Source organism: Filicampus tigris, chromosome 13, assembly GCF_054856515.1.
Source record: "Filicampus tigris isolate MCC_2025a chromosome 13, RoL_Ftig_1.0, whole genome shotgun sequence".
NCBI lineage: Eukaryota > Metazoa > Chordata > Actinopteri > Syngnathiformes > Syngnathidae > Filicampus > Filicampus tigris.
The window spans coordinates 23,679,004-23,695,569 of NC_141229.1; the positions used below are offsets into that span (position 1 = coordinate 23,679,004).

General features: G+C 45.2%; 1 protein-coding gene across 4 annotated transcripts in view; it reads right to left on the reverse strand.

Annotated features, from left to right (window-relative positions):
- Positions 1-16,566, reverse strand: part of dicer1 (dicer 1, ribonuclease type III) — a 278,919-nt gene that overhangs the window by 27,550 nt on the left and 234,803 nt on the right. The window lies entirely within an intron of this gene.

Here is a 16,566-nt window from a genome sequence, read left to right on the forward strand (position 1 = left end):
TGTTTGCTATGACATTCAGAAAAGCCTTAATGTTTTTGATTGTCCTAGGTCCATTCCATAATTTAATTAAGATGACTTTAAACTCACCTAAACGGTTGTAGATCGATTAAATAAGTATTTTATTCATCCCGACCATGTAGAATGTTTCCAAGTCTCCAAAAGTATTTATGTATTCGGTCATAATTATGTCCTTGTCTCCTCTGTGCTCGGCTTCTTAAGTGTGTGGCTGCATACCCCAGCCAGAGGCAGGCAAAAGCGCGACTTATAGTCCGGAAAATACGGTGATGTGTTTCGAAGGGTCATAGTAAACCTACACTTTGCTGGAGAATCTTTATAAACCTCACTATCTTAAGTTAGACACACAGCAACTGATCTGCGTTCTATGTCCATAACATTTCCAACTGCAGCAATGTTTTCAGAAGTTTGTTTTTACACCCAAAATGCATTTTGAATCGGTCTACTGTAGATGACAGCTTTGTAAAAATAGTCTTGGCTATGCTCATAGTGCAGGTCAATTCCAAGTTTTTTTTTATGTGCCATTTACTGTATCTGTTGTTTCATGTCATTGTGAACAATACATATCAGCGGCGGCGGCCATCTTGGGCAGGGACATTAGCTAGACTAGGGATACACACCCCGAGGTCTCCCAAGCCAGTGCGGCGGCCATCTTGGGCAGGGACATAAGCTAGACTGGGGATACTCACCCCGAGGTTTCCCCAGTGCGGCGGCCATCTTGGGCAGTGACCCCTAGTGACCCAGAAGTGACCCAAATGACCCTAAAATGAACCGGATGTGACCCAAATGACCCGTAAATGAACTGGAAATAACCCAAATGACCCGGAAATGGACCGGAAGTTACCCAAATGACCCGGAAATTGACCAGAAGTGACCCAAATGACCCATAATTGACCTAAATGACCCGAAAGTGACCTGGAAGTGACCCACGTGACCCGGAAGTTACCCCAAATGACCCAGAAGTGACCAGAAAGTGACTCCCAAGTACCTGTCACATTCGGTAATGGCACATTCAACATTTACACCATTCCAATTTAAAATTTACAAAATTCAGGTCATTAGTCTCACATTCTCACATTGGGGGTGACATGGATAAGTGGTAGAGTGGTCGTTTCCCAACAAGAGGTTGTGGGTTCGATCCCCAGCCATTCCATCCTTATCTGCCTTCTTTTTTTCCTGACTTCCTTCTTTTACTTGTTCCTTACTTCCTCTTTTCTTTCATCCCTTCTGATTTGTTTATGTCCTCCTCATTCCAGGCTATTCTATATTCATTCAACTTCATTCAATTACATTCAGTATCATTTCAACGCCTTCTAAAGTTTTTCATAGAGGTCATTCAAATTCATTCAGGATCATTCAACTTCATTCAGTATCATTCAACTTCATTCCACTTAATTCTACTTCATTTCAATTTAATCCTTTTCATTCAATTTAATTCAACTTCATTCCACTTAATTCAATATCATTCAAATTCATTTAATATTATTCAACTTCATTCATCTACATCCAACTTCAATCCAACACATTACTTTGTTTTCATTCAGCTTCCTTCGCCTTCACACGCAATTTCTCCAGAAATTGCATTCTCTAGTTATTATTCTAATTTATTCCGACCACTTTTTCGGTGTACGACTCCTTCCACATTTTTCATGCGATTGACTTCATTCAAGTTTTAAAAAATTCAGAAAATTCATGCCTTCCGGGATAGTATTTTTTTTTCGTTCCTCAAATTTACCATTTCCTCAATATTTCCCATTTTTCACCCCTCCAAAAAAACATTCATTTCCAATGGCACTTTCAATATTTCCCATTTCCACCATTCAAATTTCAAATTCACAAGATTCAACTCACATTGGTAAAGCTTTTCATCACACCCACAATTCCTACTTCCCAAAAATTCAACTTATTCACTCTTAAAAAACCCACAAAAATTCAACGATTAAACTATTCACCATTCAAATCCATTGACACATTAAACTTTTAACATTTACACCAATCCAATTTCAAAATCACAACTTTTAAGTCATTCAACTCACATTGATAAACTTTAATCACACCCAAAATTTCTACTTCCCAAAAATTCAACTTATTCACCCGTAACCCCCCCCCCTCACAAAAATCCACCATCCATTCCCATTGACATATTCAACAATTCACATTTACATCATTCCAATTTGCAATTCACAACATTCATCTCATTCAAGTCATATTGGTCAAGCTTTTCAACACACCGCAAATTCCTATTCCCCACACATTCAACTCACCCTTAAAAAACCCACAAAAAATTAACTATTCACCATTCATTTTCATTGGCACATTCAACTTTTGGCATTTACACCTTCCCAATTTCCACAAATTCAAGTCAACTCACATTCAGCTTTTCAACACTTCCAAAATTCATACTTCCCACACATTCAACTCATTGCAACTGCATTATATAAATGTGCCTAGACTCAAAAACGTTTGAAAAACACTGATGGCTCGATGCAGACTGTTTTGCAACGTGCCTTGCAGCGCCTGATGTTGAATGTGCCTCAACTGACCTGAAAGTGCTTTGTTAAGGCGTGGACGTCCCTCTAATGACACTTCTGTCCCTGCACTAAGGACTATTTGACGGAGCTCCAAACCTGCTGGGGCGACATTACGACTTTGGACTGGCTTTAGCGGCTATGCATGACGCTGCTACTGCCGGCTTGGATTGGGTGCCTGATGTTTAACCTGCTGTTGCGACCTTGATCTTATCCCAGGTGAAGACTCTTCAGCAGGCTGTCCGGTGCCCATGACCTCATTGTCAGATGACTGATGTATTCGCAATACAGGCACCTGATTGGCTGCATAACCCATGTGATTTGACACGTCTGAAGAAATACCCTGATGACTCGCTTACTGGTGGACGGGACTGGTTTTCCTCCAGTTAAATCACTTTTTAAATACAAATAATATTTTCTAGAAATATCAATCTGGTTTTAGGATGAACCACAGTACGGAGACTGCTCTTTTAAAGATTTTAAATGATATTAGGTGCACTGCAGACGTAAGAATACTCACAGTCTTGGTGCTACTGGACCTAAGCGCTGCTTTTGATACAGTAGATCACTAAATTTTATTAAATAGACTTAAAAATCTAGTGGGCATCTCTGGTACTGTTTTTAACTGGTTTTATTCCTATCTCACAGACCGATGTTTCTTTGTAAGTATGGATACTTTTTCCTCCAACACCCATGAAATTGAATGTGGGGTTCCCCAAGGTTCGATTTTAGGCCCCCTACTTTTTAATCTTTACATGCTTCCCCTTGGGGATGTCATCAGGGGACGCGGCATCAGCTTTCACATCGATGCTGATGACACACAGCTGCATATTGCAGTGTCTCCTGATGGCACAGGACCCATTGATACCCTTTTAAATTGCATTTTAGATATTAAGTCATGGATGGCAGAACATTTCCTGACTCTGAGCTCAGTTTTATTCCTCATATTGAAAATGTAACCCATATTGTTATTGTTGGTCTGCGTTTGCCCTATCTCCGTGGGGGCTGTCATCGCAGGGACTCCTTGGGTCCGGGTGGCCGGCGGCCTCTACACTCTGTGTGGGGTCCGCCTGTCTAATCCGGGCCGGGATCTGTGTGGTGGTGGCACCCCTGTGGCCGTGGGCTGTCATTCCCCTCAGCGCGGATGAGCTCCCCTTGGGTACACTTTCCTCATATGGTTTCTCTGTGCATTGTCATGTCTTTTTAACATATTTTATCAGGTTGTACACTTTGTGTGAGTGAGTGCTGATGTACTGGTGGATATCTGTCTTGGGTTTGTTGGGAGGGAGGGCGTGAACGGATCTTCTTTTTATGTTTTGCTTTGGATGTTTTACAGCACTTTGAGTTGCATTTTATGTATGAAAAGTGCTATCTAAATAAAATGTGATTGATTTATTGATTGATTGATTGATTGAGAGAATGATTGATTTCTATCGCGAGCTATGTACACAAACGCGAGCCGTGAGCTCCAGTATATTAATCTTTTGATTAAAAAAAACCCCAAAAAACAAAAATGAGAGAACTTATGTGAATTAAAGCACACAGTTATGGACATTTTTCAATGCATTTAGCGGCCCTGAGTCCCTAGTGTTGCTTTGCGATCAATCTTCGGGCGAGATGGCTCCACACATGTTCCCGCAACGTGCAGCCATCTGGTGGGGAGCAGTGTCCGTTGTTGAGACCTCCGCTTCGCCCGACTCCACCCTGTAGCGGATATGCCTTCATGTGTACCACATCTCCGGGGCTGGAGACAAGATTCAGATAGGAGATGCCCCCAAGTCTGCTCCAGCCTCACTTTAAAACAAATTAATCACCAGGGGCCCATCCGGCAATTGAATTTGACAAAGACACGCTAGGACTCAAGAAGACACAAACTCCTGATAAGGAGCCACTCTTCGTCACCTGGACCCCCTCTACAGACAACGGATCTGGATTCGGACGACCTTTAAATAGACTTCCCAGCGGGAAGCCAGGAGGTCCCTCTTGGCTCAGCAGGGGGCCAGCCCTGATGAACATTGACAGTATTGGATAAAGACTGACCCCAAGAGGTCGACATGGAAACTGCAGCTTTAAAATTCCTATGTGTTTTGGTCAAACTAAATTACCTTGAAATGAAACATACACCAATGTATGATTGCGTAATTGTTTACTGTGTGTATCCTGTTAACTTAGCATTGATGAATGTACTTCTCGATGGTTATAATCATTTTCCTGGTCAGGTTTATGAGAGTGTACATATTGGGTTAAACTCATATATTTGACCCCTAAACTTAAGACACATTAAGAATGAGATGTTTACAGCTGAAGTATGATGATTGATGCCAGTTACAAATTGTGAAATGCACAAAGGTTTCCAAAACAAGGCAATTCAATAGACTCAAATCTAACTTTATTGGCACGAATCGAGGCTCACCTGAAACCTGAGCTGGAGGGGTGGTGGACACCTCGCCTCCTCCCCTTTTTCTTAAGGAGATAAAAAGGCCTGACCTTTGTCTCACTCTCTCTCAACTTTGCCCTCTCAGACCCTCTCCAAAAACACAAGATCCTCCTTTCAAAAGAAACTTCTCAAACTCTCTCTTTCACCTCTCAATTTTTAAAAATCTTTTGGCTGCATTTTTGATTGCGCTCCCACGCGCCTAAAAATCACCCGTGGTCGACTTGCACAAAGCTGCAAATCTGAATCTCAGAACCTCCGTCACCACACATGGTAGACGCGCCGAACTCTGGCGGGGCAGCAAACGCTGAAGCAACACGCGAGTGTTGCCCCCCTTTTGAAGCCCGACACCGTGCAGCAGCCGGACTCCATGAGAACCCAACCAAGCTTTGGTCCCACACCAAGCAGCCTTCCCCTAGTTTTCCCTTTTTGTGTTGTTCTTTCATCTGGAAATGAGTGAAGGTCCTTCCCCTCTTCACTCATCAAGTGAGCTTCAGCAAATGTAAGTGACTACTTTGTGACTCGCCGAGGCTTACCACAGTGGGTGTATACAAAATTGGTAGTGAACGCTAGCAAACTTTGTGCATTTCATAAAGTCCTCCGACTTGACTCTATTCGTCCTGACGCTCATCTAGTCAGACGTCCCATTCTTCCCCTACCTCCTTATTATTTTTGATATTTGTTTTCTTGTTTTTCTTTGTTTATTTAGGCTTGTCATATCGTACTGTTTTCTTGTATGTTCGCCTAGTTGTAGTCAATAAACATTGACCATATATAGAAGTCAAGCGTGAATTGTGTGTTTTTGGGTCAAGGTATTAACCTCTATTTTATTCCAAGAACTCACAACTTATTTTATTGTAGCGCCTTCACATTTTATGTCTGATTTAATTAGTTTTTTTGTCAAATTCCCCTCTAAATAACCTAAAACTCTGACGTGGTGCCCCTTGAGACGGGCAGGAGTAATGCAGGCATTACTCCGGCCGCTACAACTATTTACACTCTTACGAGTGACCCCCATGTTCGCTACAACCCCTCCAAATTCAAGCATCGCAGTAAGCACAGAAAAATAAACTAACAAGATGATTATTAGGGCCTGACCAGCGACCGCTGCGAGGTCCCTATTGTTTCTGTAGAAGTTATTATTACCGCATTGACCCGAATATAATGTTGTTTGCATGGAAATAAGACTGAAAAAGTGGGGGTAGTCTTATATTCGGGGTCTAGACATTATACCCATTCACGATGCTTGATGGCGCCAGATATCATTGAAGCGAATGCTGAACTTGACTCCGCAGGCCAAAGGAAACCCTGTCACGTGAGGATGACGTGCTATGGGAGGAGCCAGAGGATGGGATTAAGGACAACGACACTGAGCACACCCCCCGTGAGCCGTCACCTTATCGTGGTGGAGGGGTTTGCGCGCCCCAATGATCCTAGGAGCTACGTTGTCTGGGGCTTTATGCCCCTGGTAGGGTCACCCATGGCAAACAGGTCCTAGGTGAGGGACCAGACTAAGCACGGCTCAAAATGACCCCTTATGATGAGAAAAATTAATGGACCACGTTTTCCCTCGCCCGGACGCGGGTCACCGGGGCCCCCTTCTGGAGCCAGGCCTGGAGGTGGGGCTCGACGGCGAGCGCCTGGTGGCCGGGCCTGCACCCATGGGGCCCGGCCGGGCTCAGCCCGAAAAGGATACGTGGGTCCCCCTTCCCATGGGCTCACCACTGGTGGGAGGGGCCAAAGGGGTCGGGTGCCGTGTGAGCTGGGCGGCGGCGGAAGACGGGGACCTTGGCGGTCCGATCCCCGGCAGCAAAAACTAGCTCTTGGGACATGGAATGTCACCTCTCTGGCAGGGAAGGAGCCTGAGCTGGTGTGTGAGGCTGAGAGGTTCCGATTAGATATAGTCGGGCTCACCTCCACGCACAGCTTGGGTTCTGGTCCCAGTCCTCTCGAGAGGGGTTGGACACTCTTCCACTCTGGAGTTGCCCAGGGTGAGAGGCGCCGAGCAGGTGTGGGCATACTTGGCGCCTGTACATTGGGGTTTACCCCGGTGGACGAGAGGGTAGCCTCCCTCCGCCTGAGGGTGGGGGGACGGGTCCTGACTGTTGTTTGTGCTTATGCACCAAACGGCAGCGCAGAGTACCCACCCTTTTTGGAGTCCTTGGAGGGTGTGCTGGAGGGCGCTCCACCTGGGGACTCCATCGTTCTGCTGGGGGACTTCAATGCTCACGTGGGCAATGACAGTGAGACCTGGAGAGGTGTGATTGGGAGGAACGGCCCCCCCGATCTGAACCCGAGCGGTGTTCGGTTACTGGACTTCTGTGCTCATCACGGATTGTCCATAACGAACACCATGTTCAAGCATAAGGGTGTCCATATGTGCACTTGGCACCAGGATACCCTAGGCCGCAGTTCGATGATCGACTTTGTAGTCGTATCATCGGACTTGCGGCCGCATGTTTTGGACACTCGGGTGAAGAGAGGGGCGGAGCTGTCAACTGATCACCATCTGGTGGTGAGTTGGCTCCGATGGTGGGGGAAGATGCCGGTCCGACCTGGCAGACCCAAACGTATTGTGAGGGTTTGCTGGGAACGTCTGGCAGAATCCCCTGTCAGAAGGAGTTTCAACTCCCACCTCTGGCAGAACTTTTCCCACGTCCCGGGGGAGGCGGGGGACATCGAGTCCGAGTGGACCGTGTTTCGTGCCTCCATTGTTGAGGCGGCCGATCGGAGCTGCGGCCGCAAGGTGGTCGGTGCCTGTCGTGGCGGCAATCCCCGAACCCGCTGGTGGACACCAGCGGTAAGGGATGCTGTCCAGCTGAAGAAGGAGTCCTATCGGGCCTTTTTGGCCTGCAGGACCCCGGAGGCAGCTGACGGGTACCGGCAGGCCAAGCGGAATGCGGCTCTGGCGGTTGCTGAGGCAAAAACCCGGGTGTGGGAGGAGTTCGGGGAGGCCATGGAAAATGACTTCCGGACGGCTTCGAGGAAATTCTGGTCCACCATCCGGCGTCTCAGGAGGGGGAAGCAGTGCACCATTAACACTGTTTATAGTGGAGATGGGGTGCTGCTGACCTCAACTCGGGACGTTGTGGGTCGGTGGGGAGAGTACTTCGAAGACCTCCTCAATTCCACCGACACGCCTTCCACTGAGGAAGCAGAGCCTGGAGACTCTGAAGTGGGCTCTCCTATCTCTGGGGTTGAAGTCACCGAGGTAGTCAAAAAGCTCCTCGGTGGCAAAGCCCCGGGGGTGGATGAGATCCGCCCGGAGTTCATAAAGGCTCTGGATGTTGAGGGGCTGTCATGGTTGACACGTCTCTTCAACATCGCGTGGACATCGGGGACAGTGCCTCTGGATTGGCAGACCGGGGTGGTGGTCCCCCTTTTTAAGAAGGGGGACCGGAGGGTGTGCTCCAATTACAGAGGGATCACACTCCTCAGCCTCCCCGGCAAGGTCTATTCAGGGGTGCTGGAGAGGAGGGTCCGTCGGAAGGTCGAATCCCGGATTCAGGAGGAGCAATGTGGTTTTCGTCCTGGCCGTGGAACAGTGGACCAGCTCTACACCCTCAGCAGGGTCCTCGAGGGTGCATGGGAGTTTGCCCAACCGGTCTACATGTGTTTTGTGGACTTGGAGAAGGCGTTCGACCGTGTCCCTCGGGGAGTTCTGTGGGGGGTGCTTCGGGAGTACGGGGTACCGAGCCCCCTGATAAGGGCTGTCCGGTCCCTGTACCACCGATGCCAGAGTTTGGTCCGAATTGCCGGCAGTAAGTCGGATTCGTTTCCTGTGGGCGTTGGACTCCGCCAAGGCTGCCCTTTGTCACCGATTCTGTTCATAACCTTTATGGACAGAATTTCTAGGCGCAGCCGAGGTGTCGAGGGGGTCCGGTTTGGTGGCCTCAGTATTGCATCTCTGCTTTTTGCAGATGATGTAGTACTGTTGGCTTCTTCAAGCCGCGATCTCCAACTCTCGCTGGAGCGGTTCGCAGCCGAGTGTGAAACGGTCGGAATGAAGATCAGCACCTCCAAATCTGAGACCATGGTCCTCAGTCGGAAAAGGGTGGCGTGCCCTCTCCAGGTCGGGGATGAGATTCTGCCCCAAGTGGAGGAGTTCAAGTATCTTGGGGTCTTGTTCACGAGTGAGGGTAAGATGGAACGGGAGATCGACAGGCGGATCGGTGCAGCGTCTGCTGTGATGCGGACCCTGTATTGGTCTGTCGTGGTGAAGAAGGAGCTTAGCCGAAAGGCGAAGCTCTCAATTTACCGGTCGATCTACGTTCCTACTCTCACCTATGGTCATGAGCTGTGGGTCATGACCGAAAGAACAAGATCTCGGATACAAGCGGCCGAAATGGGTTTCCTTCGCAGGGTGTCTGGGCTCTCCCTTAGAGATAGGGTGAGAAGTTCGGCCATCCGGGAGGGACTCAGAGTCGAGCCGCTGCTCCTCCGCGTCGAGAGGAGCCAGTTGAGGTGGCTCGGGCATCTGATTAGGATGCCTCCTGGACGCCTCCCTGGTGAGGTGTTCCGGGCATGTCCCACCGGCAGGAGACCCCGAGGACGACCCAGAACACGCTGGAGAGACTATGTCTCCCGGCTTGCCTGGGAACGCCTTGGGATCCTTCCGGAAGAGCTGGAAGATGTTGCTGGGGAGAGGGAAGTCTGGGCTTCCCTGCTGAAGCTGCTGCCTCCGCGACCCGACTTCGGATAAGCGGGAGATAATGGATGGATGGATGGATGGACACTGAGCACAGCGAGGCAGATAACTGTTTGTGAGGAGTAATGTTCTGTCATGATAGATCTCAGCTACTATCAAGTTAAACCAGTTTGCATTATTTTATTGCAATGTTTTTCCTTATTTAGATTTGTTTCAAGACTAGTTACAGTTAGACTTCACTTTGATGGTTAATGCAGTTATTTCAATTTTGTTGTTTGATCACAAAAGTTTGGTTTATTTACATTTAAAAAAACAGAAGCCATTCATTTACTAATGTGATTGCACTTTAGTTTACATATTTAAATGTTCAGATATTAAGATTTGAATGAGGTAAAATAAAATGCCTTTTCTCTCAAATACATTGTTATACTCATTTGTTTCAGATGTACTGTAATTATTTTCTGTATAAAAATTAATTTTGTGTTCAAAAAAAAAATTTTTTCAAACTTGAGTCTTGAAAAAGAGGGGGTCGTCTTATAATCAGGGCCGTTTTATATTCGGGCCAATACGGTATTAGGGCTGAGCAGCAGTCGCTGCGAGGTCCCTATTGTTTTTGTAGAAATTATTATGAGGGCCCGAGCAGCGACTGTTGCGAGGTCCCTATTGTTTTTGTAGGGATTATTATTTAGGGCCCGAGCAGCGAAAGCTTGTTTTCGTAGAAATTCTTATTATTATTATTATTAGGGCACGAGCAGCGAAAGAAGGAAAGTCACGGAGGCGTGCACTCACTCTGCTGCTGTTGCTCTTCTTCTTCTTGTTCCTCTGTTCTTGGTCTTTTTGCTGCGAGTTTCTTTTGAATGGCGAAATGTCTCTTTTGTCCTTTGCGTCTGTCCATCTAGTTGTGTAACTGAGCTGTTTGTGTGCTCTTCCACTATTTATACTGTTGGTAGCTCCGCCCTGTTGCACATCTGGAAGCTATTGAGGTCACTTATATAACTGGTGTGGACGTGGCAACTACTCCTCCTTCATTCCAAACCTCAATCTCACTAACCTTGCCAGCACAGTCACGTGGCACTGTTGTCAACGCGTACGGCCGCGCACGCGGCCGTTATCAACGCGTACTGTACCACGTGACTGTGCTGGCAAGGTTAGGCAAAGGAAAAGTCCTGGTAAATTTGACATACATCTATGAAAAGTGGGAGGCACGTGTAGCACCCTCAGTCCTACAACAATACTTCTGTCCCCATGCCCGAACATGTACAGGGGTCTGCAGGGCCCCCGAGAGCCGCTAGATTTGTTTCATCAAAGGAAAGTCCCGGTAAGTTTGACCTCCAGCTACGAAAACTGGTAGGCACGTATAGCACCCTCAGACCTACAAAAATTATTTGGTCCCCATGCCCGAACATGTAAAGGGGTCTGCAGGGCCCCTAACAACCCCTCGAATTTTTCATCAAAGGAAAGTCCAGGTATGTTTGACCTACGGCTACGAAAACTGGGAGGGACGTGCAGCACCCCCAGACGTACAAAAAGTCTTTGGTACCCATGCCCTAACAAGTACAGGAAGTGAGTCATGAGTATTCTCAAGTAGAATGTTAGCCCATTTGTGCACAATTACAGGGTTCATACATATGACCCCTAGTCCGAGATCGTTTACCCGATTGATTTCAAATTTGGGTTGTACCATCTCAACACATGGGACAACAACAGGGACATTTTTTTTACGTTTTCCAAACACTATATGACGGAGGCTGAGCATCAGACTTTGCATTTCATAATTCCTGCTCAACGAAGTATTCTGTGTTGTACGTTTCACCTTCATCTATGAAAATTTGCGGATATATGTTACAGCCTAAGACCTACGAAATTGTCTTTGAAAGCCATGTGCTAAACCTTACAGGAAGTCAACCATTTTGAATTTACTTTGGAATTGTCGCAACTTTTTCTGACTTTCATAGTGGTCATATTTGAACAAACTCCTCCTAGAGCATTTAACCGACCATCTTCAAATTTTACATGCTTCATCTAAAGATGTTTAAGATGAAAAGTTATTGAAATATTTTCATTTCGTTGTCCAGGAAGTGAATAATGAGTATTTGAAAGAACAACTTTGGACCATTTGTGCACATTTACAGGGGTCATACATTTGCCCCCAAGTCCGAGATGGTTCACCTGGTTGACTTCAAATTTGAGGTGTACCATCTCATCACGTTGGACAACAATAGGGGAACATATTTTACATTTTCGAAACACTATATGACAGGGGCTGAGCATCAAACTTTGCATTTCATAATTATTTTTTAACGAAGGATTCTGGGTCGTACGTTTCACCTACATCTATGAAAATTTGATGGTATATGTGACAGCCTAAGACCTACAAAAATGTATCTTATAGCCATGTGCCAAACCTTACTTGAAGTCAACCATTTTGAATTTACATTGGAATTGTCACAACTTTTTGTGGCTTTCATAGTGGTCATATTTTAAAGAACTCCTCCTAGAGCATTTATCTGATCGTCTTCAAACTTTGCATGCTTCATCTAAAGATGTTTAAGATAAAACATTAGTGAAATCTTTTTATTTAGTTTTCCAGAAAGTGAGTATTGAGTATTTGAAAGTACAACTTTGGACCATTTGTGCACATTTACAGGGGTCATACATTTGCCCACAAGTCCGAGAAGGTTCACCCGATTGACTTCAAATGTCGGTTGGACCATCTCATTAGGTTGGACAACAATAGTTTCATCGCACACTGTTGCCACGGCAATGCAATGTTTATGAAGAAAAATGATGCAGTTTTTGAGTGTCTAAGCCTTTGCGAAAACCCGTGAAAATTTTGCACACATTTGACATGGCATAAAAATAAAAACTGTAGAGATTTCATGTGCTTGTTTGAAAACATGTCTCTATATATCCATCCATCCATCCATTATCTATACCGCTTCTCCTCACAAGGGTCGCGGGGCGTGCTGGAGCCTATCCCAGCTGTCTTTGGGCAGTAGGCAGGGGACACCCTGAACTTGTTGCCAGCCAATTGCAGGGCACACAGAGACAAACATCCGCACTCACAATCACACCTAGGGGCAATTTAGAGTATCCAATCAACTTACCATGCATGTTTTTGGAATGTGGGAGGAAACCGGAGTGCCCGGAGAAAATCCACGCAGGCACGGGGAGAACATGCAAACTCCACACAGGGAGGCCGGAGCCGGGATCGAACCCACGACCTCTGAACTGTGAGGCGGAAGTGCTAACCAGTCATCTCTATATATCCCCCTACACATATTTAAGGAAGCGTTCACGGTTCTACATTTTACCTAGGTCTGTGACAATTTGGAGACATCCAAGACCCACAAAAAAGTATCTTATAGCCACAGGCTAAATCTTACAGGACGTCTGCCATTTTGACTTTATTTTGGAAAAGGCTAACATTTTTGCTCTTTTGTAAAGGTCATATTTTAACAAAATCCTTCATAAGATTTTATCCGATCATCTACAAACTTTAGGTGTTTCGCCTAAACATGCGAGAGATGAAAAGTTATTGCACGTTTTTTATCACGTTGTATGCTGTTTCCGTGGTGATGAGCCATTTGCAAAGACAAATTACGCTGTTTTTGATGATCTAAACCTAGGCGAAAACTCATGCACCTTTGGACATACATTAGACCAGGCATAAAATCCGACAATTTTTATGCTTATGGTCCTGTGTGCAAGTACCCCGACTTGCAAGTACCCCAATTTGGCTAGGGTTGCGAGGGCCTGTTATAGCTGCTCGCAGATCTAGTTATTATTATTAGGGCCCCAGCAGCGACCGCTGAGGTCCCTATTGTTTTTGTAGGAATGATTATTATTAGGCCCAGAGCAGCGATCGCTGTGAGGTCCCTATTGTTTTTGTAGAAATGATTAGGGCCCTAGCAGCGAAAGCTGCAAGGAACCTAATGTTTTTGTAGAAATTATTATTATTATTATTAAGGCCCAGGGTCACTGATAGTGTAGTGGTGCACGCGCCTGAGTTGTGTGCGGGCAGCGTGGGATCGATTCCCGCTCAGTGACGGTGTCTGTGTGTGCCCTGCGACTGGCTGGCGACCAGTTCGGGGTGTAGTCTGCCTTCGCCTGTTGACGGCTGGGATAGGCTCCAGCACCTCCCCGCGACCCTGTATAGGATAAGCGGTTTGGAAGATGACACACATTATTAGGGCCCGAGCAGCGACCGCTGCGAGGTCCCTATTGTTTTTGTCGAAATTAATATTTGTTTTTTTTCTGACCAAATGATTGCATTTTTGAACCCCTAAACATGCACAAAAACTCACCAAACTTTGCAGTCTCATAGGGCCTGGCGAAAAATTTGATATTTTAAAGTCGCCGTGAACAGCGCAAGCGAAATGGCTCTGTAAAGCCACCTAGAGTAGGAAAACAAAATACAATTCCAGCCCGTTTGACTAGGCCTACGGAAATATGCAGGCACGTGTAGCACCCAGAGACGTACAAAAAAGTCCATTGCAGTCATAGTCTAAAGTGTACAGGAAGTGAACTATGAATTTTTGAATGGCCAATTTTGGACCATTTTTGCACGTTTACAGGGTGCATACTTTTGCACCCATGTCCCATAGGATTAGTCCAATTTACTTCAAAATTCGGATGTATCATCTTATTGTGATTTGTGATTTTTCGTGAAAAGCTGTTGCCATGGCAATACCCAGTCCGCCAAAAAACAATTTTGAGGGTCTGAACATGCTTGAAATCTCACAAAACTTTGCACATACGTCAGGCCTGGCGAAATAATGTTTTTGTGCGATTTTTAAAAAATGGCTCATTAGCGCTCCCTAGAATTTTTTTAAAATTCAGCCCAGGGTTGTACTTTTTACCTAGATTGACGAAAATTTGGTGGTATATGTAACAGTTCAAGACTTACAAAAAAGTATTGGAGCCATATACTAAACTAACATGATATGATATGATATGATATGATAATATCTTGTCAAAATTTCACATTTTTGATCAGAGTCTATACCTGAAGACATCTACGAACTAACTTTTCATTGTAGTGGGAGTGCCACCTACTGGCTAAATATAATAAATTATATATATATATATATATATATATATATATATATATATATATATATATATATATATATATACATACATACATACATATATATACATACATACATACATATATATACATACATATATATACATACATACATATATATCATATACACACACTATATCACGCTTTTACATACGCCAGCTATATTTATATGTATTTTTGTATTCTATTTTGTTAACCAATATTTTCTGCAGCAAAACAGGTCAAACTGCTATAAAACACTTCAAAATAAATAAAAAATAAAACCATAATATAAACTTAAAATGTTTTCAGAATTATATTTTTTTTTACTAAAAACAAAACTAAAAAATGGCAGTGACTGTTTTTGTTGTCAAAATCATTGAGTCTCTTGGGAATGTTTGGCACAAGGACACTTGAATATTGACAACAGAAAAAATAGGATTTCTCATCATATCACAGAGTTTTACAATTGCCTGACAGTACATGAGAATAGGCATTCTGTGTTATAAAACTGTGTGGGTATCCCTTCACATTTTCTGTTAGGCCTAACCTGCAGACTATTAAGTAAGAAGACAGGTGAGGCCTGTTGACTGTTTAGCCATTATTTTTGAAAAATAATTATCATCTTACTTATGCTGTTTATAACATCACCGTATGTTTGGTGTGCAGACTTGGCCTGTAAGGAGGCTTCTACTGGGCAACGTATCTTTAAGTGGAAAATCCCTCATGAATACTCTATTCAGTCGTAAAGTGGTAGGGAGCTAGCTGGGGACGGTGTATCTGAGTACCGCTAATCTGGCAGGTAATGGTTGCATTTACAAATGAAATGCGGCCAATTGTAGGCTGTTGAGTTGTTAAAATATCACAGCCTTTTGGCTGTGCTCTAGACTTTTAAAGGGGGATAAGAAAACCTTAGTCTTTTTAGCAGAGCTGGGCATTTGACCCTTTTTTGCCGGTCCGACCGCAACCCTCCACCCTTGACCTGGGTACCCTTCCGGCCACTACCCCCCGCCCTTATTCATAAACATTGTCGGCCCCCGCCCCGTTCCGCCCTCCGCTCCCCCCCCAAAAAGTGTCCGTGATTGACACCGCCGCGGGAGAGATGTAACGGCAGATGCTTTTTGCGGATCTTTAGCTAGCTAATTTACTATTCGAACCTGCTGTGGACACGCTTCAAAATGCGCCACTAGTACTTCACTACTTACCCAACCGCATGTGCTTACTTCCATTGCGAGCCCCGGGGTTGGTTTTGTCGCATTGTATAATTATTTGGGTCCAACAGACGGCCAGAAGTCGCATTCAATAAGTTATTTATTTTCCACACTTCCCTTCGTTCACAGCCTTCAAAATAAAATGATACCAGCAAACCACTATACACAGCAGGTTTGCTGTGGCATATTTCCGGAAGTAGAAGACTCCAGAAGAAGTGCATGAACTCCACCTTGATGTTGACCGGCGTCATCCTTAAGTGTTCCGCGCAGCGTGACTATACTCGTGGACACAAGTTGTTTTGAAACAGTTACGTTCCAAGTCGGGGTGCGTTGCTTCAAAAAGACAGCGACAACAATGGATATCGTACCTGCTACAACCATAAAGAGACCGAGATGACTAGATTATGCATTTAATTTTATTGCCAAACTAGTTTGCTTTTGCAGCAGCAACGAGCTGCGTGCTGCATCCTCTCGGTATGGGAAACTGTATGTCATCGCAACATGTGACATAATGGACCGATCAGAGCAGCAACAATTTGTGATGGGTGCATGGCATGTGTTGCAAACCTGCCGCCAACAGCACAATGCATCGGTCACGTGAATCAATGCGGCAGTTGTTGCTCGCGCCGACGTGGGAGTAGAAAGAAGCCTAAAAAGAA